Below are 27,484 nucleotides of genomic sequence, written 5' to 3'. Positions count from 1 at the left end.
CACGCGCTTCAACCACAGCACCATTGGCCACTTGCAACCGGGTGCTGCATTGGCGCAACTTAACACCACGTGCTCGGCAAAGTTCAAATACAGTATTACCAATGAGCGATATAACATCTCTGTCTCTCCTAATATCTCTCAATCTCAATCCCTGTCTCTCCTAATATCTCTTCGTCTCTCTTAAAATCTTTCCTTCTCTCCTTATATCTCTCTCTCTCTGGTGACAAGATTGTGTCCGACCCAGAAGGCGTGTGTGAACTTTTCGCACGTCATTTTTCTTCGACATACTCTACCTCTCACGACAGCGGTAGCGAACTGGATTTCGATTCTCACGGTCCTGTGTGGTTGTGTCCGCCATCCGATGTTGTGTCCGCCATCCGCAAACTCCCATCGAAAAAGTCGGCAGGGTGTGACAGCATCCCTTGCTTCATCGTGAAGAGTCGTTGCACTGTTTTTGCCCCTTTGCTCTGTCACATCATACGTATGTCACTGGCTGAGCAACATTTTCAAACTGACTGGAAAATTGCTTCCATCTTCCCTTTGCACAAATCCTTAAGCGCCACAATCCCAGCAAACTATAGGTAAATCTCTCTTCTGTCTTCATTTTCCAAAGTCTTCGAAAAACTCTTGCATCGATGCCTTTTATCAGCTATGCATCCTATAATTCACTTCATCCAACACGGCTTCATGCCCGGAAGGTCGGTAGATTCAAATCTTGCCTGTTTTATAAACGATATCGGCCCTCCAGTACTGTCTCACCAACAGGTAGATACAGGATATTTTGACTATAGCAAGGCCTTCGACATTGTTAATCACGATCTACTACTTCGCTTATTGTCCGCATACGGTCTTTCCCTTGAGTTCTCCCAGTGGTTCGGCAGCTACTTAAGATGCAGGTCAAATTGTGTTAGTTACGAAGGTGCTACTTCCCGTCCCTTTCCGATGACCTCAGGGGTACCCCAAGGCTCGACACTGGGCCCTCTCTTTTTAACATTTTTGTTAATGATATGCACCCCGCTATTAAGCACTGTTCGCTCTCCCAGTATGCCGACGATATGAAGCTCTATTGCACTATTTCTTCACCTTACGATCGTGTACTGCTGCAAAATGATATCAACGCAGTTTCTGCATGGTGTGACTGCAACTATTTAAAACTTAACCTCTCGAAAATCATGGTAATATCATACACTCGCAAGTATTCCCCGCTCATTTTTACATACTTGCTGCTCGGTGAACCTGTCAAACGCGCTACCGTAGTGCGCGATTTGGGAGTAATGATGGATGCGAAACTGCTCTTTAACGCGCATGTGAACTATCTGACCAACTCCTGTCTCCGTACGCTTGGCGTAATTTCCCGCGCGACCAGTAATTTCACCGACCGATCATGCTTTGTTTCACTGTATCGCGCTCTCATTTTGCCCACGCTCGACTTTGCTAGTGCAATTTGGAATTGTTTAAGCCATTTGTCCTCCCTTCGACTACAAAGGATTAAGAAGCGCTTTACTAAAACCGTGTTTTCTCGCCACTCCCCTATGAGCCGATATGAGCACGGTGGGCTTCTGAAGATCTTGAATTTAGATGAGCTATCATCGAGGCGCTCCAGGCAAGACCTGGCTTTTCTGTTTAATTGTATTCGCTCGAAGTTCGACTGCCCTTGCCTCGTAAGCTCTGTCCATCTGCGAATGCCAAGCAGACCACTACGGCCGCATGGATGCTTTGATGTAGACAGATCAATGAGTTTGGCACCAGCCAGCCAGTGCCAGCTCACCTATAACAGTCTGTTTATATCTCCTATAGACGTTTTTTGCAGCGATTTGGTACTTTTTAAGCGCTCTCTGAAATGTATGATATTTTGAATACGCATGCTGTGGAGAGGTCGCTCCTGCACTTCTCTCCCTGCTCTCGTGTTTCCTCACATACAGCGCTACATTGCGTAGGTTCGTACATGTTCGTACGTTTCTTGCCATGTTCGTACGTTCTCCTGTGCATAGTCTAGACACATCCTCCGAGCCTTTACCGATCAAAAATGTTTGTGTCTCCTATCGATAACACTACACTTCTGTATATATCTATCTGCACTTCCTTCGCATTACATGCCCTGCCCACGTCCATTTCTTCTTAATTTCTACTAATACGTCTTTAACACCAGTTTGCTCCCCGACCCACTCCGCTCTCTTCTTGTCCCTTAATCATTTTCTGCTCCATTGCCCGCTGAGTCGTTCTCAATTTAAGTTTTAAGGGCATGTAATGCAAAGGCAAGGTAACTGCTGGTCATTAAGGGTAACAGAGTGGATCCTTAGAGAAGGCAAGCGTTGCAGGGGGCAGCAGAAAGTTAGGTGGGCAGATGAGATCAAGAAGTTTGCGGGAATAAATTGGTCACAGTTGGCACAGGACCGAGATAAGTGGAAAATAATGGGAGAGGCTTTTGCCCTGCAGTGGGCGTAGATAGGCTGATGATGATGATGGTGATGATGATGATCATCTGCACTTCCACATTTACCTATTTTTGATTTATACGCTGCCCATATTTGTACAGTTTGTATTCCTTGTATCCACGTATTCCTTTGTATTCCTTATTTGTATTCCTTGTATCCATGTATGTTGCCTGTTCGTATTCTTTGTACCTCTGTATGCGGTGCATCAACCGAGAAAGACCTGTGCTGTTGGTGAGCACTTCAAATAAATCAATAAATTTCTAATATCTCTCCGTCTCTCCAAGTATCTCTACGTCTCTGCTGGTATCTCTCAATCTCTATCTCCATCTCTCCTAATATCTCTCCGGCTCTCCTAATATTTCCTATCTCCTAATATATCTCGTAATCCTCCTCTCTCTCTAATCCTCCTAATATTTCTCCTCTAATCCATCTCTCCTAATATCTCTCCTAATCTCCCTCTGTCTCTCCTTATATCTTTCAATCTCTGTCTCTCTTAATATCTCTCGGTCTCTACTAATATCTCTCCATCTCTCCTAATATATCTCCATCTATCTTTATAAATCAACTTCTCCCCTGATATCTCTCAATATCTCTCTCTGTCTCTACAAATATCTCTTCATCTCTCCTAATCTCTCCCGGCCTCTCCTAATATCTCTCCGTCTCTCGAAATATCTCTCCGTCTCTCCTAATATATCTCCATCTCTTCTAATATCTCTCAATCTCCATCTCTCCTAATATCTCTAAATCTCTATATCACACTCTGCAAATATCTCTCTCTCTCCTAATATCTCTCCGTCTCTCCTAATATCTCTCCATCTCTCCTAATATCTCTCCATATCTTCTAATATCTCTCAATCTCTGTCTCTCCTAATATCTCTCCATCTCTCCCTATATCTGTCCATCTCTCGTAATATCGCTCCGTCCCTCTTATATCTCTCAACATCCATCTCCGTCTCTCCTAATATCTCTCCATCTCTCCGAATATCTCTCCATCTCTACTAATATGTCTCAAACTCCATGTCTCCTGATATCTCCCAATCTTAATCTCCACCTCTCTTAATATCTCTGTCTCTGATATCTCTCCTTCTATCGTAATATCTCTCCGTCTCTCCTAATATCTCTCTGTCTCTCGTATTATCTCACCATCTCTACTGATATCTCCCAATCTCAATCTCCGTCTCTCCTAATATCTCTCCATCTCTTATATTATCTCTCCGTTTCTCTTAATATCACTCAATCTCAATCTCCGTCTCTCCTAATATCTCTCCTTCTCTCCTAATAATTCCATGTCTCCCATAATATCTCATCATCTCTCCTAATATCTCTTTGTCTCTCCGAATAGCTATCAATCTCTCTTAATATCTCTCAATCACCATCTCTGCTAATATCTCCCCATCATAATCTCCACCTCTCTTAATACCTCTCTGTCTCTCATATTATCTCTCGTCTCGTAATATCTCTCCGTCTCTCCTAATATCTCTCTGTCTCTCCTAATATCACTGTCTCTCCTAATATCACTCAATCTCAATCCCTGTCTCTCCTAATATCTCTTCGTCTCTCTTAAAATCTCTCCATCTCTCCTAATATCTCTCCATCTCTCTTAATATCTCTCCATATCTTCTAATATCTCTCAGTCTCCGTCTCTCTTAAATTCTTTCAATCTGTATCTCTGGCTCTCCTAATATCTCTCCATCTCTCCCTATATCTGTCCGTCTCTCCTAATATCTCTCCATCTCTCCTAATGTCCCTCCGTCCCTCCTAATATCTCTCAACATCAATCTCCGTCTCTCCTAATATCTCTCCGTCTCTCCGAATATCTCTCTCTCTACTAATATCTCTCAATCTCCATCTCTCCCTATATCTCCCAATCTTAATCTCCGCCTCTCTTAATATCTCTGTCTCTGATAATATCTTTCGTTCTCTCGTAATATCTCTCCTAATATCTCTACATCTCTCCTATTATCTCACCATCTCTACTGATATCTCTCAATCTCAATCTCCGTCTCTCCTAATATCTCTCCGTCTCTCCTAATATCTTTCCATTTCTCCTAATATCTCTTAATCTCAATCTCCGTCTCTCCTAATATTTCTATGTCTCTTGTAATATCTCACCATCTCTTCTAATATCTCTTTGTCTCTCCGAATATCTATCCATCTCTCTTATTATCTCTCAATCACCGTCTCTCCTAATATCTCCCCATCTTAATCTCCACCTCTGTTAATACCTCTCGGTCTCTCATATTATCTCTCGTGTCGTAATTTCTCTCCGTCTCTCCTAATATCTCTCTGTTTCTCCTAATATCTCTCCGTCTCCCCTAATATATCTCAATCTCTCCTAATATGTCACCGTCTCTCCTAATATCTCTCCTTCTCTCCTAACACCTCTCTGTCTCCTAATATCTCTCCATCTATCCTGATATATCTCCATCTCTCCTGATATCTCTCAATCTCAATCTCTGTCTCTACAAATACCTCTTCGTCTCTCCTAATATCTCCCCTCCTGTCCTAATATATCTCCCTGTCCTAATATCTCTCCGTCTCTCTTAATATCTCTCCATTTCTTCTAATATCTCTTAATCTCCGTCACTCCTAATATTTCTCAATCTCAATATCACCCTCTCCAAATATCGTAGTCTCTCCTAAGAACTCTCCATCTATCTTGATATCTCTCCGTCTCTCCTAATATCTCTCCATCTGTCCTGATATCTCTCCGTTTCTCCTAATATCTCTGAATTTCAATCTCCGTCTCCCCTAATATCTCTCCTTCTCTCCTAATATCTCTATGTCTCTCATAATATCTGATCATTTCTCCTAATATCTCTCTGTCTCTCGGAATATCTATCCATCTCTCTTAATATCTCTCAATCACCGTCTCTCCTAATATCTCCCCATCTTAATCTCCACCTCTCTTAATACCTCTCTGTCTCTCATATTATCTCTCGTCTCGTAAAATCTCTCCGTCTCTCCTAATATCTCTCAATCTCAATCCCTGTCTCTCCTAATATCTCTTCGTCTCTCTTAAAATCTTTCCTTCTCTTCTTATATCTCTCTATCTGAGGTGACAAGATTGTGTCCGACCCAGAAGGCGTGTGTGAACTTTTCGCACGTCATTTTTCTTCGACATACTCGACCTCTCACGACAGCGGCAGCGAACTGGATTTAGATTCTTACGGTCCTGTATTGCCAATCCCCAACGTTACCGAAAACGATGTGTCCGCCATCCGCAAAATCCCATCGAAAAAGTCGGCAGGGTGTTACAGCATCCCTTGCTTCATCGTGAAGGGTTGTTGCACTGTTTTTGCCCCTTTGCTCTGTCACATCATACGTATGTCACTGGCTGAGCAACATTTTCAAACTAACTGTAAAATTGGTTCCATCTCCCCTTTGCACAAATCCGGAAGCGCCACAATACCAGTAAACTATAGGTAAATCTCTCTTCTGTCTTTATTTTCCAAAATCTTCGAAAAGGTCTTGCATCGATACCTTTTTTCAGCTATGCATCCACTAATTCATTTCAACCAACACGGCTTCATGCCCGGAAGGTCGGTAGAATCAAATCTTGCCTGTTTTCTAAACGACATCGGCCCTCCAGTACTGTCTCACCAACAGGTAGATACAGTATATTTTGACTGTATCAAGACCTTCGACATTGTTAAATACGATCTACTTCTTCGCAAATTGTCCGCATACGTTCTTTCCCTTGAGTTCTCCACGTGGTTCGGCAGCTACTTAAGAGGCAGGTCAAATTGTGTTAGTTACAAAGGCGCTGCTTTCCGTCCCTTCCCGATGACCTCAGGGGTACCCCAAGGCTCGACACTGGGCCCTCTTCTTTCTAACATTTTTGTTAATGACATACACCCCGCTATTAAGCACTGTTCGCTCTCCCAGTATGCCGACGATATGAAGCTCTATCGCACTATTTCTTCACCTTACGATCGTGTACTGCTGCAAAATCATATCAACTCAGTTTCTGCATGGTGTGACTGCAACTATTTAAAACTTAACCTCTCGAAAACCATCGTAGTATCATACACTCGCAAGTCTTCCCCGCTCACTTTTACGTACTTGCTGCTCGGTGAACCTGTAAAACGCGCTACCGTAGTGCGCGATTTGGGAGTAATGATGGATGCGAAACTGCTCTTTAACGCGCATGTGAACTATCCGACCAACTCCTGTCTCCGCACGCTTGGCGTAATTTCCCGCGCGACCAGGGATTTCACCGACCGATCATGCTTTGTTTCACTGTATCGCGCTCTCATTTTGCCCATGCTCGACTTTGCTAGTGCAATTTGGAATTGTTTAAGCCCTTTGTCCTCCTCCTCCCTTTGACTAGAAAGGATTAAGAAGCGCTTTACTAGTACCGTGTTTTCTCGCCACTCACCTATGAGCGGATACGAGCACGGTGGGCTTCTGAAGATCTTGAATTTAGATGAGCTATCAGCGAGGCGCTCCAGGCGCGACCTGGCTTTTCGGTTTAATTGTATTCGCTCGAAGTTCGACTGCCCTTGCCTCGTAAGCTCTGTCTATCTGCGAATGCCAAGTCGACCTCTACGGCCGAATGGATGCTTTGATGTAGACAGATCAATGAGTTTGGCACCAGCCAGCCGGTGCCAGCTCACCTATAACAGTCTGTGTCTATCTCCTATAGACGTTTTTTGCAGCGATTTGGTACTGTTTAGGCGCTCTCTGAAATGTATGATATTTTGAATACGCATGCTGTGGAGAGGTCGCTCCTGCACTTTTCTCCCTGCTCTCGTGTTTCCTCACATACAGCGCTACCTTGCCTATCTTCGTACGTGTTCGTACGTTCCTTGCCATGTTCGTACGTTCTCCTGCGCATACTCCAGACGCATCCTCCGAGCCTTTACCGTTCAAAAATGTTTGTGTCTCCTATCAATACCACTACACTTTTGTATATATCTATCTGCACTTCCACATTTACCAATTTTTGATTTATACGCTCCCCATATTTGTACAGTTTGTATTCCTTGTATCCATGTATTCCTTTGTAATCCTTATTTGTATTCCTTGTATCCATGTATGTTGCCTGTTCGTATTCTTTGTACCTATGTAATGCGGTGCATCACCAGAGAAAGCCCTGTGCTGTTGGTGAGCACTTCAAATAAATCAATAAATTTCTAATATCTCTTCGTCTCTCCAAGTATCTCTACGTCTCTACTGATATCTCTCAATCTCTATCTCCATCTCTCCTAATATCTCTCCGGCTCCCCTAATATCTCCTATATCCTAATATATCTCGTTATCCTCCACTCTCTCTAAACCTCCTAATATTTCTCCTCTAATCCATCTCTCCTAATATCTCTCCTAATCTCCCTCTGTCTCGCCTTATATCTTTCAATCTCTGTCTCTCTTAATATTTCTCGGTCTCTATTAATATCTCTCCATCTCTCGTAATATATCTCCATCTATCTTGATAAATCAACTTCTTTACTGATATCTCTCAATCTCTCTCTGTCTCTACAAATATCTCTTCGTCTCTCCTAATCTCTCCCTGCCTCTCCTAATATATCTCCGTCTCTCGAAATATCTATCCGTCTCTCCTTATATCTCTCCATCTCTTCTAATATCTCTCAATCTCCATCTCTCCTAATATCTCTCAATCTCTATATCATCCTCTCCAAATATCTGTCTCCTAATATCTCTCCGTCTCTCCTAATATCTCTCCATCTTTCCTAATATCTCTCCATATCTTCTAATATCTCTCAATCTGCGTCTCTCCTAATATCTTTCAATCTCTATCTCTGTCTCTCCTAATATCTCCATCTCTCCCTATATCTGTCCGTCGCTCCTAATACCTCTCAATCTCTCCTAATATCTCTCCATCCCTCTTAATATCTCTCAACATCAATCTGCGTCTCTCCTAATATCTCTCCGTTTCTCCGAATATCTCTCCATCTCTCCTGTTAGCTCTCGGTATCTCCTAATATCTTTCAATCTCAATATTTGTCTCTCCTAATATCTCTCCATCTCTGATAATATCTGTCCGTCTCTCCTAATATCTCTCCATCGACCCTGATATCTTCTAGTCTTTCTTAATATCTCTCCATCTCTCCTGATATCTCGCTGTTTCTGCTATTATTTCTCAATATCAATCTCCGTCTCACCTAATATCTCTCCTTCTCTGCTAATATCTCTCTCTCCCTCCTAATATCTCTCCTTATATCTTTCAATCTCGATCTCTGTCTCTCCTACTATCTCTCTGTCTCTGCGAATATCTCTCTGTCTCTCCTAATATCTCTTTGTCTATCCTAATATCTCTCCATAAATCTTAATATCTCTCCGTCTCTCCTAATATCTGTTGATCTCAATCTCCATCTCTCATTTTATATCTCCTAATCTCCTAATATCTCTCTGTCTCCCATAATCTCTCCGTCTCTCCTAGTCTCTCCTAATATCTCTTTGTCTCCTAATATCTCCCAATCTCTATCACTTCTAATATCTCTCAATCTCTGTTCCTTCTAATATCTCACAATCTCCATCTCTCCCTCTCCTAATATCTGTCCATCTCTCCTAATATCTCTCCTTCCCTCCTAATATCTCTCTGTCCCTACTAATATCTCTCCTTATATCTCTCAATCTCGATCTCTGTCTCTCCTAATATCTGTCTGTCTCTGCGAATATCTCTCTGTCTCTCCTAATATCTCTTCGTTTATCCTAATATCTCTCCATCAATCCTAATATCTCTCCGTCTCTCCTAATATCTCTTGATCTCAATCTCCATCTCTCATAATATATCTCCTAATCTCCTAATATCTCTCTGTCTCCCATAATCTCTCCGTCTCTCCTAAAATCTCTCAGTCTCTCCTAATATCTCTTTGTCTCCTAATATCTCCAAATCTCTATCAGTTCTAATATCTCTCAATCTCTGTCCCTTCTAATATCTCACAATATCAATCTCCCGCTATCCTAATATCTCTCCAGCTCTCCTATCTTTTAATATAGCTCCTAATAATCCCCTCTCTCTAATCCTCCTAATATCTCTCCTCTAATTTATCTCTCCTTCATTATCTCCTAATCTCCCTCTTTCTCTCCTTATATCTTTCATTCTCTGTCTCTCTTAATATCTCTCGGTCTCTACTAATATCTCTCCATCTCTCCTAAAATATCTCCGTCTCTATTAATATCTGTGCCTCTCTCCTAATATCTCTCAATCTCAGTCTCTCCTAATATCTTTCCGTCTCTCTTAATATCTCTCAATCTCAATCTCAATCTCTCGAAGTCAATCTCAGTCTCTCCTAATATCTCTCCGTCCCACCTAGTATCTCTCAATCACAAGCTCAGTCTCTTTTAATACCTCTCCGTCTCTCCTAATATGTCTCTGTCTCTCTTAATATCTCCCCGCCGTTCCTAAAATCTCTCCATTTCTCCTAATATCTCTCCATCTATCCTGATATATCTCAGTCGCTCCTAAAATCTCCCCGGCTCTCCTAATATCTCTCTGCCTCTCGTAATATCTCTCCGTCTCTCCTAATATCTCTACATCTCTAATAATATCTCTCAATCTCCATCTCTAATAATATCTCTCACTTTCATTATCCACCTCTCCTAATATTTCTCTCTCCTAATATCTCTCCACCTCATATATTATCTCTCCATCTCTCCTGATATCTCTCCGTCTCCATTAATATCTCTCAATCTCAATCTCTGTCTCTCCTAATATCTCTCCGTCTCTCCTAATATCTCTCCATCTCTTCTAGTATCTCTCAATCTCCTTCTCTACTAATATTTCTCAATCTCAATCTCCATCTCTCCCTATATCTCCCAATCTTAATCTCCGCCACTCTTAATATCTCTGTCTCTGATAATATCTTTCGTTCTCTCGTAATATCTCTCCATCTCTCCTAATATCTCTACATCTCTCCTATTATCTCACCATCTCTACTGATATCTCTCAATCTCAATCTCCGTCTCTCCTAATATCTCTCCGTCTCTCCTAATATCTCTCCATTTCTCCTAATATCTCTTAATCTCAATCTCCGTCTCTCCTAATATTTCTATGTCTCTTGTAATATCTCACCATCTCTTCTAATATCTCTTTGTCTCTCCGAATATCTATCCATCTCTCTTATTATCTCTCAATCACCGTCTCTCCTAATATCTTCCCATCTTAATCTCCACCTCTGTTAATACCTCTCGGTCTCTCATATTATCTCTCGTATCGTAATTTCTCTCCGTCTCTCCTAATATCTCTCTGTCTCTCCTAATATCTCTCCGTCTCCCCTAATATATCTCAATCTCTCCTAATATGTCACCATCTCTCCTAATATCTCTCCTTCTCTCCTAACATCTCTCTGTCTCCTAATATCTCTCCATCTATCCTGATATATCTCCATCTCTCCTGATATCTCTCAATCTCAATCTCTGTCTCTACAAATACCTCTTCGTCTCTCCTAATATCTTCCCTCCTGTCCTAATATATCTCCCTGTCCTAATATCTCTCCGTCTCTCTTAATATCTCTCCATTTCTTCTAATATCTCTTAATCTCCGTCACTCTTAATATTTCTCAATCTCAATATCACCCTCTCCAAATATCGTAGTCTCTCCTAAGAACTCTCCATCTATCTTGATATCTCTCCGTCTCTCCTAATATCTCTCCATCTGTCCTGATATCTCTCCGTTTCTCCTAATATCTCTGAATTTCAATCTCCGTCTCTCCTAATATCTCTCCTTCTCTCCTAATATCTCTATGTCTCTCATAATATCTGATCATTTCTCCTAATATCTCTCTGTCTCTCGGAATATCTATCCATCTCTCTTAATATCTCTCAATCACCGTCTCTCCTAATATCTCCCCATCTTAATCTCCACCTCTCTTAATACCTCTCTGTCTCTGATATTATCTCTCGTCTCGTAAAATCTCTCCGTCTCTCCTAATATCTCTCAATCTCAATCCCTGTCTCTCCTAATATCTCTTCGTCTCTCTTAAAATCTTTCCTTCTCTTCTTATATCTCTCTATCTGAGGTGACAAGATTGTGTCCGACCCAGAAGGCGTGTGTGAACTTTTCGCACGTCATTTTTCTTCGACATACTCGACCTCTCACGACAGCGGCAGCGAACTGGATTTAGATTCTTACGGTCCTGTATTGCCAATCCCCAACGTTACCGAAAACGATGTTGTGTCCGCCATCCGCAAAATCCCATCGAAAAAGTCGGCAGGGTGTTACAGCATCCCTTGCTTCATCGTGAAGGGTTGTTGCACTGTTTTTGCCCCCTTTCTCTGTCCCATCATACGTATGTCACTGGCTGAGCAACATTTTCAAACTAACTGTAAAATTGGTTCCATCTCCCCTTTGCACAAATCCGGAAGCGCCACAATCCCAGTAAACTATAGGTAAATCTCTCTTCTGTCTTTATTTTCCAAAATCTTCGAAAAGGTCTTGCATCGATACCTTTTTTCAGCTATGCATCCACTAATTCATCTCAACCAACACGGCTTCATGCCCGGAAGGTCGGTAGAATCAAATCTTGCCTGTTTTCTAAACGACATCGGCCCTCCAGTACTGTCTCACCAACAGGTAGATACAGTATATTTTGACTGTATCAAGACCTTCGACATTGTTAAATACGATCTACTTCTTCGCAAATTGTCCGCATACGTTCTTTCCCTTGAGTTCTCCACGTGGTTCGGCAGCTACTTAAGAGGCAGGTCAAATTGTGTTAGTTACAAAGGCGCTGCTTTCCGTCCCTTCCCGATGACCTCAGGGGTACCCCAAGGCTCGACACTGGGCCCTCTTCTTTTTAACATTTTTGTTAATGACATACACCCCGCTATTAAGCACTGTTCGCTCTCCCAGTATGCCGACGATATGAAGCTCTATCGCACTATTTCTTCACCTTACGATCGTGTACTGCTGAAAAATCATATCAACTCAGTTTCTGCATGGTGTGACTGCAACTATTTAAAACTTAACCTCTCGAAAACCATCGTAGTATCATACACTCGCAAGTCTTCCCCGCTCACTTTTACGTACTTGCTGCTCGGTGAACCTGTAAAACGCGCTACCGTAGTGCACGATTTGGGAGTAATGATGGATGCGAAACTGCTCTTTAACGCGCATGTGAACTATCCGACCAACTCCTGTCTCCGCACGCTTGGCGTAATTTCCCGCGCGACCAGGGATTTCACCGACCGATCATGCTTTGTTTCACTGTATCGCGCTCTCATTTTGCCCATGCTCGACTTTGCTAGTGCAATTTGGAATTGTTTAAGCCCTTTGTCCTCCTCCTCCCTTTGACTAGAAAGGATTAAGAAGCGCTTTACTAGTACCGTGTTTTCTCGCCACTCACCTATGAGCGGATACGAGCACGGTGGGCTTCTGAAGATCTTGAATTTAGATGAGCTATCAGCGAGGCGCTCCAGGCGCGACCTGGCTTTTCGGTTTAATTGTATTCGCTCGAAGTTCGACTGCCCTTGCCTCGTAAGCTCTGTCTATCTGCGAGTGCCAAGTCGACCTCTACGGCCGAATGGATGCTTTGATGTAGACAGATCAATGAGTTTGGCACCAGCCAGCCGGTGCCAGCTCACCTATAACAGTCTGTGTCTATCTCCTATAGACGTTTTTTGCAGCGATTTGGTACTGTTTAGGCGCTCTCTGAAATGTATGATATTTTGAATACGCATGCTGTGGAGAGGTCGCTCCTGCACTTTTCTCCCTGCTCTCGTGTTTCCTCACATACAGCGCTACCTTGCCTATCTTCGTACGTGTTCGTACGTTCCTTGCCATGTTCGTACGTTCTCCTGCGCATACTCCAGACGCATCCTCCGAGCCTTTACCGTTCAAAAATGTTTGTGTCTCCTATCAATACCACTACACTTTTGTATATATCTATCTGCACTTCCACATTTACCAATTTTGATTTATACGCTGCCCATATTTGTACAGTTTGTATTCCTTGTATCCATGTATTCCTTTGTAATCCTTATTTGTATTCCTTGTATCCATGTATGTTGCCTGTTCGTATTCTTTGTACCTATGTAATGCGGTGCATCACCAGAGAAAGCCCTGTGCTGTTGGTGAGCACTTCAAATAAATCAATAAATTTCTAATATCTCTTCGTCTCTCCAAGTATCTCTACGTCTCTACTGATATCTCTCAATCTCTATCTCCATCTCTCCTAATATCTCTCCGGCTCTCCTAATATCTCCTATATCCTAATATATCTCGTTATCCTCCACTCTCTCTAAACCTCCTACTATTTCTCCTCTAATCCATCTCTCCTAATATCTCTCCTAATCTCCCTCTGTCTCTCCTTATATCTTTCAATCTCTGTCTCTCTTAATATTTCTCGGTCTCTATTAATATCTCTCCATCTCTCCTAATATATCTCCATCTATCTTGATAAATCAACTTCTCTCCTGATATCTCTCAATCTCTCTCTCTGTCTCTACAAATATCTGTTCGTCTCTCCTAATCTCTCCCTGCCTCTCCTAATATATCTCCGTCTCTCGAAATATCTATCCGTATTTCCTAATATCTCTCCATCTCTTCTAATATCTCTCAATCTCCATCTCTCCTAATATCTCTCAATCTCTATATCATCCTCTCCAAATATCTGTCTCCTAATATCCCTCCGTCTCTCCTAATATCTCTCCATCTTTCCTAATATCTCTCCATATCTTCTAATATCTCTCAATCTGCGTCTTTCCTAATATCTTTCAATCTCTATCTCTGTCTCTCCTAATATCTCTCCATCTCTCCCTATATCTGTCCGTCGCTCCTAATACCTCTCAATCTCTCCTATCTCTCCATCCCTCTTAATATCTCTCAACATCAATCTGCGTCTCTCCTAATATCTCTCCGTTTCTCCGAATATCTATCCATCTCTCCTGTTAGCTCTCGGTATCTCCTAATATCTTTCAATCTCAATATTTGTCTCTCCTAATATCTCTCCGTCTCTGATAATATCTGTCCGTCTCTCCTAATATCTCTCCAGCGACCCTGATATCTTCTAGTCTTTCTTAAAATCTCTCCATCTCTCCTGATCTCTCGCTGTTTCTGCTATTATTTCCCAATATCAATCTCCGTCTCTCCTAATATCTCTCCTTCTCTGCTAATATCTCTCTCTCCCTCCTAATATCTCTCCTTATATCTCTCAATCTCGATCTCTGTCTCTCCTACTATCTCTCTGTCTCTGCGAATATCTCTGTCTCTCCTAATATCTCTTTGTCTATCCTAATATCTCTCCATCAATCTTAATATCTCTCCGTCTCTCCTAATATCTGTTGATCTCAATCTCCATCTCTCATAATATATCTCCTAATCTCCTAATATATCTCTCTCTCCCATAATCTCTCCGTCTCTCCTAGTCTCTCCTAATATCTCTTTGTCTCCTAATATCTCCCAATCTCTATCACTTCTAATATCTCTCAATCTCTGTTCCTTCTAATATCTCACAATCTCCATCTCTCCCTCTCTTAATATCTCTCCGTCTCTCCTAATATCTCTCCTTCCCTCCTAATATCTCTCTGTCCCTACTAATATCTCTCCTTATATCTCTCAATCTCGATCTCTGTCTCTCCTAATATTTGTCTGTCTCTGCGAATATCTCTCTGTCTCTCCTAATATCTCTTCGTTTATCCTAATATCTCTCCATCAATCCTAATATCTCTCCGTATCTCCTAATATCTCTTGATCTCAATCTCCATCTCTCATAATATATCTCCTAATCTCCTAATATCTCTCTGTCTCCCATAATCTCTCCGTCTCTCCTAAAATCTCTCAGTCTCTCCTAATATCTCTTTGTCTCCTAATATCTCCCAATCTCTATCAGTTCTAATATCTCTCAATCTCTGTCCCTTCTAATATCTCACAATATCAATCTCCCGCTATACTAATATCTCTCCGGCTCTCCTATCTTTTAATATAGCTCCTAATAATCCCCTCTCTCTAATCCTCCTAATATGTCTCCTCTAATTTATCTCTCCTTCATTATCTCCTAATCTCCCTCTTTCTCTCCTTATATCTTTCATTCTCTGTCTCTCTTAATATCTCTCGGTCTCTACTAATATCTCTCCATCTCTCCTAAAATATCTCCGTCTCTATTAATATCTGTGCGTCCCTCCTAATATCTCTCAATCTCAGTCTCTCCTAATATCTTTCCGTCTCTCTTAATATCTCTCAATCTCACTCTCAATCTCTCGAAGTCAATCTCAGTCTCTCCTAATATCTCTCCGTCCCACCTAGTATCTCTCAATCACAAGCTCAGTCTCTTTTAATACCTCTCCGTCTCTCCTAATATGTCTCTGTCTCTCTTAATATCTCCCCGCCGTTCCTAAAATCTCTCCATTTCTCCTAATATCTCTCCATCTATCCTGATATATCTCAGTCGCTCCTAAAATCTCCCCGGCTCTCCTAATATCTCTCTGCCTCTCGTAATATCTCTCCGTCTCTCCTAATATCTCTACATCTCTAATAATATCTCTCAATCTCCATCTCTATTAATATCTCTCACTTTCATTATCCACCTCTCCTAATATTTCTCTCTCCTAATATCTCTCCACCTCATATATTATCTCTCCATCTCTCCTGATATCTCTCCGTCTCCATTAATATCTCTCAATCTCAATCTCTGTCTCTCCTAATATCTCTCCGTCTCTCCTAATATCTCTCCATCTCTTCTAGTATCTCTCAATCTCCATCTCTACTAATATTTCTCAATCTCAATCTCCATCTCTCCTCATATATCTGTCCCTCCTCATATGTCTCCGTCTCTCCTAATAAATCTTCATCTCTCCTGATATCTCTCCGTCTCTCCTAATAACTCTCAATCTCAATATCTGTCTCTCCTAACGTATCTCCCTCTCTCCTAATATCTGTCCGCCTCTCCTAATATCTCTTCATCTATTCTGATATCTCTCCGTCTCGCCAAATATCTCTCCATCTCTCCTGGTATCTCTCAGCCTCTCTTAATATCTCTCAATCTCATTCTCCATCTAACCTAATATCTCTCCTTCTCTCCTAAAAACTCTTTGTCTCTCGTAATATCTCAACATCTCTACTAATATCTTTTCGTCTCTCCTAATATCTCTCAATCTCAATCTCCGTGTCTCGTAATATCTCTACATCTCTCCGAATATCTCTCCGTCTATCCTAATATCTCTCAATCGGAATGTCCACCTCCTAATATCTCTCCGTCTCTCATATATACCTCTTCTCCTCTCGTAATATCTCTCCGTCTCTCTAATATCTCTCGGTCTGTCCTAATATCTCTCGATTTCAATCTCGGCCTCTCTTAATATCTCTGTGCCTCTTATATCTCTCCTTATCTCTCCATGTCTCTCTCCATGTCTCTCCATGTCTCTCCATGTCTACCATGTCTCTTATATCTCTCCATGTCTACTAATATCTTTGTCTCTCCTAATATCTACCAATCTCTATCTCTCCTAATATCTCTCAATCTCCTTCTCTCCTAATATCTCTCAATCTCAATCCCCGTCTCACCTAATATCTCTTCGTCTATCCTAAAATCTCTCCTTCTCTACTAATATCTCTCCATCTCTCCTAATATCTCTCCGTCTGTCCTAATACCTGTCAATTTCAATCTCCGTCTCTGAATATCTCTGTCTCTCCAAATATCTCTCCGTCTCCTAATATCTCTCTATCTCTACTGAAATCTCTCAATCTCAATCTCTGTCTGTCCTAATATCTCTACGTTTCTCCTAATATCTCCTATCTCCTAACATCTCTTCCTATCCTCCTCTCTCTCTCTAATCCTCCCAATATTTCTCCGTCTCTCCTAAAATCTCAATAACGATCTCCGTCTCTCCTAATATCTCTCCGTCTCGGCGAATATCTCTCTGTCTCTCCTAATATCTCTTCGTCTATCCTAATATCTCTCCATCAATCCTAATATCTCTCCGTCTCTCCTAATATCTCTCGATCTCAATCTCCATCTCTCGTAATATATCTCCTAATCTCCTAATATCTCTCCATCTCTCCTAATATCTCTGTCTCCTAATATCTCCCAATCTCGATCACTTCGAATATCTCTCATTCTCTGTCTCTCCTAATATCTCACAATATCAATCTCTTGCTCTCCTAATATCTCTCCATCCCATAAACTCTCTCCGTCTCTGCTAATATCTCTCCATCTCTCCTAATATCTCTCCGCCTCTACTAATATCTCTCTATCTCAATCTCCGTCTCCCCTAATATCTCTCCCTCTCTTAATATATCTCGGTGTTTTCTAATACCTCTCCGTCTCTCTTAATATCTCTCCTTCCCTCCTAATATTTCTCTGTCCCTACTAATATCTCTCCTTATATCTCTCAATCTCGATCTCTGTCTCTCCTAATATCTCTCTGTCTCTGCGAATATCTCTCCGTCTCTCCTAATATCTCTCGATCTCAATCTCTGCCTCTATTAATATCTCTCCGTCTCTTATATCTCTCCTTATCTCGTAATATCTCTCTCTCTCTCCTTATTTCTCTCCGTGTCTACTAATATCTTTGTCTCTCCTAATATCTACCAATCTCTATCTCTCCTAATATCTCTCAATATCCTTCTCTCCGAATATCTCTCAATCTCAATCCCCGTCTCACCTAATATCTCTTCGTCTATCCTAAAATCTCTCCTTCTCTCCTAATATCTCTCCATCTCTCCTAATATCTCTCCGTCTGTCCTAATACCTGTCAATTTCAATCTCCGTCTCTGAATATCTCTGTCTCTCCAAATATCTCTCCGTCTCCTAATATCTCTCCGTCTCTACTGATATATCTCAATCTCAATCTCTGTCTGTCTTAATATCCATCCAGTTCTCCTAATATCTCTACGTCTCTCCTAATATCTCCTATCTTCTAACATCTCTTCTTATCCTCGTCTCTCTATCTTATCCTCCCCATATCTCCCCGTCTCTCCTAGAATCTCTCAATAACGATCTCCGTCTCGGCGAATATCTCTCTGTCACTCCTAATATCTCTTCGTCTATCTTAATATCTCTCCATCAATCCTAATATCTCACCGTCTCTCGTAATATATCTCCTAATCTCCTAATATCTCTCCATCTCTCCTAATATCTCTTTGTCTCCTAATATCTCCCAATCTCTATCACTTCTAATATCTCTCATTCTGTCTCTCTTAATATCTCACAATATCAATCTCCCGCTCTCCTAATATCTCTCCGTTTCATAAACTCTCTCCGTCTCTCCTAAAATCTCTCCATCTCTCCTAATATCTCTCTATCTCAATCTCCGTCTCCCCTAATATCTCTCCCTCTCTTAATATCTCTTCGTGTCTCCTAATACCTCTCCGTCCCTCCTAATATCTCTCAATCTCAGTCTCTCCTAATATCTTTACGTCTCTCCTGATATCTCTCGTCCCTCCTAGTCTCTCTCAATCAAAAGCTCCGTCTCTCCTAATATCTCTCCGTCTCTCCTAATATGTCTCCGTCCCTCTTAATACCTCCCCGTCTCTCCCAAAATCTCTCCGTCTCTCTTAATATCTCCCCATGTATTCTGATATATTTCAGTCTCTCCTAATATCTCCCCTGCTCTCTTAGTATCTCTATGCCTCCCGTAATATCTCTCCGTCTCTCCTTATATCTCTCCATCTCTTCTAATATCTCTCGATTTCCGTCCCTCCTAATATCTCTCACTTTCAATATCCACCTCTCCTAATATCTCTCTCTCTCTCGTAATATCGTTCCGTCTCTCCTAATATCTCTCCGTCTCATATATTATGTCTCCATCTCTCCTGATATCTCCACGTCTCTCCTAATATCTCTCAATCTCAATCTCCATCTCTCCTAATATCTCTCAGTCTCTCCTACTATCTCTCCATCTCTTCTAATATCACTCAATCTCTGTCTCTACTAATATCTCTCTATCTCAATCTCCAACTCTACTCATATATCTCTCTCCTCATATGTCTCCGTCTCTCCAAATATCTCTCCATCTCCCCTGATATCTCTCAGCCTCTACTTATATCTCTCAATCTCATTCTCCGTCCCACCTATTATCTCTCCTTCTCTCCTAATAACTCTATGTCTCTCGTAATATCTCACCATCTCTACTAATATCTCTCCGTCTCTCCTAATATCTCTCAGTCTCAATTTTCGTATCTCGTAATATCTCTCCGTCTCTCCGAGTATCTCTCCGTCTATCCTAATATCTCTCAATCGGAATGTCTGCCTCTCCTAATATCTCTCCGTCTCTCATATTATCTCTTCTTCTCTCGTAATATAATAGGAATGTTTATATCTGCCTCAAAAACATACAAAGAGAGACAGAGGAGCTGCAGAAAAAGCCGTCATTACGGCTTGACTAGGCCGCAGCCCCCGTTCAGACAAGCAACAGCAGCAGCAATGAACAGCGAAGCGGTTAATTACAGCTTGAAACAAAACTACGCACGCGTACAACCTTTATGCTTTACATAACAAATAGGTGAAGAAATAACACATTCATCAAACAATAAATTAAAACAAACACACATATTTAGAGCATAATAATGTAGCGAAAAATTCAGCTAAAATACATTATATATACCTGCAATGCAGTTCCCGGTGCGTACATCTGAACAAATCAAACCCTTCACAGTAATACATGTTCAAAAGAGAAGGCAAAGCATATTTCAAGCATTCCCAACGGTATTTAGGCGCACCATTAGAACAAACCAACTTCCTTGCATTCTGAATGGGTAACTTGTTTTCTTTTGTTGAAGATGGCCAGATTTTGTATATGGTCTATACTCCTTTTGGTTTCTATTTTAAATCGAACACTCAGCCGGTATTTGTATAAGTCGTATATTGTAATTACACCTGCTTCAAGAAAGAGACATTTGCTTGGCGCACAGTACTTCACATTGAAAACATAACGAAGGAACTTTTTTTGCAATAGATGAATTTTCTTTAGAAGTGAGTGTGTGGCAGTTCCCCATACAAGCTGACAAAAGTTCAAATGAGAGTAAAATAAAGAGTTATACAATAGTAGCTTTAAAGATTTTGGGAGAATATATCTGATACACCCAACGGTACCGGTTATCCTTCCCAAGCGCGAGACAACATGATTTACATGATTTTCCCATGACCTAGTGGACGAAAATACTACACCAAAGCACTTAAACTGATCTACCACTTCTATTTGTCGACAGCTAAACATAATGGGATCGTGGGAGGGAACTGGTTTGTTTTTCGGATGAAATATTAATGCTTTTGTCTTTTTTTCATTTGCGCGCATGTAATTAGACTTCGACCATTTCTCCAGCGCGGCCATCAATGCGTTACAGGCCTGTATCAGACCATGGACATCTCCACCAAAAGAAGAAAACGCTCTCATCATCGGCATAAATATTAAATTTTGCATCCCAGTTGATATTTATAATGTCGTTAAGGGAAATATTAAATAGCAACGGACCAAGCACACTTACTTGTGGGACGCCAGAAGAAACCGGTTTTACTTCTGAATATGTATCGTTTATAATGACGGTTTCTTTTCTTTTAGACAAATAGGACTTTATGAGTAATGCAGCTTGGCCCCTAATTCCGTAGTACTCTAGCTTCTTTAGATGTAACTCGTGGTTCACCAAATCAAATGCCTTGGAGAAATCTATGAAGATTCCCACTACAAAGGCTCTATTTTCAAATTGTGTAAGAATATATTATTTTTGTTCCAGGAGGGCGAGCTCTGTAGATTTGTTTTTCTGATATCCAAATTGGCATGCTGTAATCACGTTGTGTTTATCCAGGAATTTAAGTAGTCTGATATGCAAAACCTATTCCAAGACTTTTGAGAATATAGGGAGTATAGATACGGGTCCATAATTGCTGAAGTTGTTGCGATCTCCACTTTTGAACAGGACTGTTATTTTAGCTATCTGCATTTTCTCTGGAAATACTGATGTCGTTAAGCAACTGTTAAATATATGTGCAACTACTGGTGCTATTATATCTGCAACATGTTTCAGTGGCCTTACTTGAATATCGTCAATATCTAGACATTTGCTATTGTTTAAGTTGTCTATAATCGATATCACTTCATCTCTTGTCACAGGTTCTAAGAATCTCTCTGTCTCTCTAATATCTCTCCGTCTCTTCTAATGTCTCTAAATCTCTGTCTGTCCTAATATTTCTCGATCTCAATCTCTGCCTCTCTTAATATCTCTCCGTCTCTTATATCTCTCCATCTCTCCTAATATCTCTCCGTGTCTCCTAATGTCTCTCCGTCTCTCCTTATATCTATCCATCTCTCCTAATATCTCTCAATCTCAATCCCCCCCTAACCTAATATCTCTTCGTCTATCCTAAAATCTCTCCTTCTCTTATATTATCTCTCCATCTCTCCTAATATCTCTCCGTCTGTCCTAATATCTGACAATTTAAATCTCCGTCTCTGAATATCTCTGTCTCTGCTAATATCTCTCCGTCTCTCCTAATATCTCTCCATCTCTACTGACATCTCTCAATCTCAATCTCTGTCTGTCCTAATATAACTCCGTATACTAATATTGCTCCGTCTCACCTAATATCTCTCCATCTCTCCTAATAAGTCTCCGTCTCTCCTAATATCTCTCCATCTCTCCTGATATCTCTCCGTCCCTCCTAATATCCCTCAACCTCTCCCGATATCTCTCCATCTCTTCTAATATCTCTCAATCTGAATCTCCATCTCTTAATATCTCTCGTTCTCTCGTAATATTTCGCCACATCTCCTAATATCTCTCCATCTCTTTTAATATATCTCCATCTCTACTAATATCTCTCAATCTTTGTCTCTTCTGATATCTCTCAATCTCAATATCCGTCTCTCCTAATATCTTTCCGTCTCTCTTGATATCTCTCTGTCTCTCTTAATATTTCTCCGTCTCTCCTAATATGTCACCGTCACTCCTAATATCTCTCCGTCCCTCCTAACATCTCTCTGTCTCTCATAATATCTCTCCATCTATCCTGAGATATCGCCATCCCTACTGATATCTCTCAATCTCAATCTCTGTCCCTACAAATATCTCTTCGTCTCTCCTATCTCCCCGCCTCTCCTAATATATCTCCCTCTCCTAATATCTCTCCGTCTCTACTATATCTCTCAATCTCAATCTCCGTATCTCGTAATATCTCTCCGTCTCTCCGAATATCTCTCCGTCTATCCTAATATCTCTCAATTGGAATGTCTACCTCTCCTAATATCTCTCCGTCTCTCATAATATCTCTTCTTCTCTCGTAATATCTCTCCGTCTCTCTAATATCTCTCAATCTCCGTCTCTCCTAATATCTCTCGATCTCAATCTTGCCTGTCTTAATGTCTCTCCGTCTCTTATATCTCTCCTTCTCTCGTGATATCTCTCCATCTCTCCTAATATATCTCCGTGTCTCCTAATATCTCCCCGTCTCTCCTAATATCTTTCCGCCTCTCCTAATATCTGACAATCTCAATCTCCGGCTCTCCTAATATCTCTCAATCTCAATCTCTCCTAATATCTCTCAATATCAATCCTCGTCTCACCTAATATCTCTTCGTCTATCCTAAAATTTCTCCTTCTCTCCTGATATCTCTCCATCTCTCTTAATATCTCCCCGTCTGTCCTAATATCTGTCAATCTAAATCTCCATCTCTGAATATCTCTGTCTCTCTTAATATCTCTCCGTCTCTCCTAATATATCTCCGTCTCTACTGATATCTCTCAATCTCAATCTCTGTCTGTCCTAATTTCAATCCATCTCTCCTAATATCTCTCCGTCTCTCCTTATATCTCCTATCTCCTAATATCTCTTCTTATCCTCCTCTCTCTAACCCTCCTAATATCTTTCCTCTCCCCCATCTCGCCTAATATCTCTGTCTCTCCTAATATCTCTCCTAATCTCCCTCTATGTCTTCTAATATTTCTAAATCTCCATCTCTCCTAATATCTCTCCGTCTCTCCTAATATCTCTCCATCTCTCCTAATATATCTCAATCTCAATCTCCGTCTCTCGTAGTATCACTCCGTCTCCTAATACTTCTCCATCTTTCCTAATATCTCTCCATCTCTCCTAATAAGTCTCCGTCGCTCCTAATATATATCCGTCTCTTCTAACATCTCTCCTTCGCTCCTAATATCTCTCCATCTCTCCTGATATCTCTCCGTCCCTCCTAACATCCCTCAACATCTCCTGATACCTCTCCATCTCTCCTAATATCTCTCAATCTCCGTCTCTTAATATCTCTCGTTCAGTCGTAATATCTCGCCACCTCTCCTAATATCTCTCCATCTCTTCTAATATCTCTTCATCTCTTCTAATATCTCTCAATCTTCGTCTCTTCTGATATCTCTCAATCTCAATCTCGGTCTCTCCTAATATCTCTCTGTTTTTCTTGATATTTCTTTGTCTCTCCTAATATCTCTTCGTCTCACCTAATATCTCTCCATCTCTCCTAATGTGTCACCGTCTCTCCTAATATCTCTCCTTCTCTCCTAACATCTCTCTGTCTCTCCTAATATCTCTCCATCTATCTTGATATATCTCCATCTCTCCTGTGTGGTACCGGGGTTCTTGCACCCGGCCGCGGTTCTCCAGAATGACACTGAGCCCCCTCGATCACACCATTACTTGGTGTCCCGCTCTGCCAAGGTCCACTGCTCAGCCGATCCGGCTGCACATACGTAGCCCAGCCGAGTCCGCCATGTTCCATCCTATCTCCTCTCGCGCCACATCTTCATACTCCCCCGGAAAATGTCCATCGCGCGGGATTGTCCACCGCCACTATTGCCGGATTACCACACTCTCCCCCCCTCCGAAGAAAAGGCCGACGCACAGTCCTCGAGCCAACCGACAGGTAAAGAGTAACTCGAAGCATCCGCATCGGAGCCCCAAGATGACGTCACAGTCCACGAAAGAGATGTCTACAGCAATCTTGGTACTCAGGACATCCTCCGGGACAGCAGCCACAGGATCAAATCAGCCCAGGAACAGCCATGTACGCCGCTGGATCGCTGGCGCCACTGGAGGAACCCATGAACCGATGACGGTCTGTTCAACAGTACCAGAGGTAGCAGATAGGGCCTCCCGGAGAGAGGTACGCAGCGCCGGAGTGGAACCGAGAGCACAACCCAAACGTCCGGTTCAAGACCCACAGCACACACGCCAAGGTAGCACAGTGGAGAGTAGAGAGCAGGCATGGCCCGGATCAACAGCCGTGGAGCCAAGAAGGTAGCCCCAAGGCCAGGGAGTCAGGAACTCAGGATGCCACCGGGTCATGCACCACGCACATGTGGATGTGGCAGTGGGGAGAGTCCTCCACACGGGTCGGCGGTGAATGCGGGCGCAGCAGGAGCAAATGCCAAAATGGATTCTGGATGCGAAAGAAGCAAAAATAAACGCCCGGAAAGAAACACATTCTAGCAGGGGGAAAAATAAAAAAAATAAAGAAGCGCATCACGTGGTACTTATCAATCATCAAATTCAGGACCAAGAATAGGTAATCCGAAATAAAAAAAATGCCTAAAAAGTATACTCTAGATACATCCCTTAGAAAGCTAACATGACGGGTTCGCAGACGCCATTGAGAAACAAGAGGCGTTGCGGCCAAAAGCAGATCAGCCCACGTGGTACTGTTTAAGGTCTGCTATATTAACCGGGCCTGCACGTTCACCTGTACTGCTGTGGCGTAAAAGATACGTTATGGAAGACAGCTTCTCGCTTACGGTAAAAGGGTCCTCCCATTTAGGGGCTAGCGACGCGGCAAACTTGCGTGAGGCATCGCTCAGTGGATGAGTGCGCCGGAGAACCATGTCGCCCACCGCAAACTGAACATCTCGACGACACCGGTTGTACTGCTCCGCCTGCTGGAGACGAGCAACGTCAAGCTGCTCCTGGGCAGCCTGTATCGCGTCGCGCAGGCGCTGGCGGACGGCCATAGCATGGGGCGACAGACCAGAACCCGCCTCCGTTTCTGGAAGTGACCTGTCAAGAGGAAATGGCATTTCCCGACCGTAGTTCAAATAAGCCGGCGTAAACCCGGTTGAGCGATTCATCATGGTGCGAGTGGCAAATGCAATCTCAGGCAGCTTAGCATCCCAATCCTTGTGTTGCTCCGTATGAGCAAGTAGCATCGCCTTGAGATTGCGATTCACACGCTCAGTTATGTTTGCCTGAGGGTGATAGGTGGTCGTACGATTGTGTTTCACGCCTACAGCTCGGCAGTTTTCCTCAAAGAATTTGCTCGTAAAATACGTAGCATTATCCGTTATGAGCTGTGCGGGGAACCCAAAGCTCGAAAACACTTCCATTAGGCACCTCCATACATTCGGTGTATTGACGGTACGTAGCTGGAGCAGCCCTACCCACTTCGTGAAATGGTCCGTCACCTCAAACAAATAACAATTCCCACGCGGGCTGCGGGGGTAAGGGCCCATTATATCGCAAGCAACGATTTGCCAGGGGCTCTTACTACCAACAGACTGCATCAATCCGGGCGGGCAACCGACGCGGGGTTTCGCTGTCTGACACACGTGACAGCTCATGGCATACCGCAGCACATCCTGCCTCATTCCCGGCCACGTGACAGTCCGACATAACTTCTCATAAGTTTTGCTGCCAGAGCTGTGTCCAGCCAGAGCTGAATCATGAAAGTAACGGATGAAAGCCCTCCGAAGCTTACGCGGTACAACAGCGCGGAATGGGGAATTAGCTTCGTCATCGTCCTGCGGGATATACCGTAGCAGGAGACCGTCTTCCGCCAACACATATGTATCAAACTCACCGCTGTTGCTGGTGGGAGCTGCGCCCTGTGCCCCGACGTGCTCAATGATCTTACGGCAGAGTCCGTCGCACGTTGCGCCGCGAGAAGATCTGCCCTGCTCACCAGCGTACCCCAGCGTGCGTCAGCATCCCCTGCAGCCACCAGCGCCGGCGCTTCCGCGTCCGAAGAAGGCGGCAGGTGCGCGCGCGATAGCGCGTCAGCGACTTGGTTCTGCAAACCCTTCCTGTGCTGGATAGTAAAATCGTAGTGCTGAAGCGCAAGCACCCCGCGCAAGACGACCAGCAGAGTTCTGCAAACGCTGCAGCCACGTTAATGCCATGTGGTCTGTCTGAATGGTGAAAGAGGCACCGTTGAGATACATGTCAAATTTCTTTAGTGCAAACACAATTGCTAGACACTCACGTTCTGTGACCGTGTAATTGAGCTCAGCCGGCGTGAGCGTATGGCTAGCAAATGCGACCGGATGGAGAACGCCCTCAAACTCCTGCATCAGCACTGCGCCCAGTCCATAGTCGCTAGCATCGGTCTGCAAGACAAATTGTTTGTTAAGGTCCGGTATCCTTAACGTCGCTGTTGCCGCGATTGCGCGAAACAGTGCTTCAAAAGCTTGCTGTTCAGCCTCTTTCCATTGCCATTTCACGCCTTTCCGTAGTAGCTGGTTTAGCGGACGTGATAGCTTCGCACAATGAGGGTAGAAGCTGCGGTAAAAGGCTATCATGCCCAAGAAGCGCTGCAAGCTCTTAACGTCACGCGGGCACGGATACTCTGTAATTGCTTTCAGTTTGGCATCGTTAGGACTAAGCTCTGCCTTGTCCACGACAAAGCCGAGCAAGTCAACTTTGCTTGTTGCGAGTTGGACCTTTTTATTATTGATGGTGAGACCTGCGCGTTTCATGCGGTCAAGCACATCTCTGAGATGCACGAGATGCTCCTCAAAGGTGCGCGAAAAGACGACGACGTCATCCATATATGCCATCGCGTACTTATAACGTACATCGTCAAGGACGATGTCCATTAATCTTTGAAACGAGCTCGGGGAGTTCTTCAGCCCAAACGGCATGCGCACAAACTCGAAAAGACCCCTGTAGCATGTGAAAGCTGTACTAGGAATATCATCAGGGTGCATTTCAATTTGCAAAAAGCCGCGTGAGCAATCTAGAGTGGTAAACACGCGGGCACCACCAAGCGAGGAAATGATAGATTCTACGGCAGGAAAAGTATATGCGTCTCTTACAGTTACGTCGTTGAGACGACCGTAGTCCACGCAGAGACGCACACTGCCGTCCTTTTTTGGCGCCAACACGACTGGAGATGGATGGGCACTCTGCGACGGCCGCACAACCCTCGTGTTCAGC

The sequence above is a fragment of the Haemaphysalis longicornis genome, unplaced genomic scaffold, assembly GCF_048455015.1.
Source record: "Haemaphysalis longicornis isolate Haplotype H1 unplaced genomic scaffold, Haemaphysalis longicornis Haplotype H1 scaffold_30, whole genome shotgun sequence".
Taxonomy (NCBI): Eukaryota; Metazoa; Arthropoda; class Arachnida; order Ixodida; family Ixodidae; genus Haemaphysalis; species Haemaphysalis longicornis.
The sequence above is the reverse complement of the archived record's forward strand: the minus strand, read 5'-3'. Positions refer to the sequence as shown.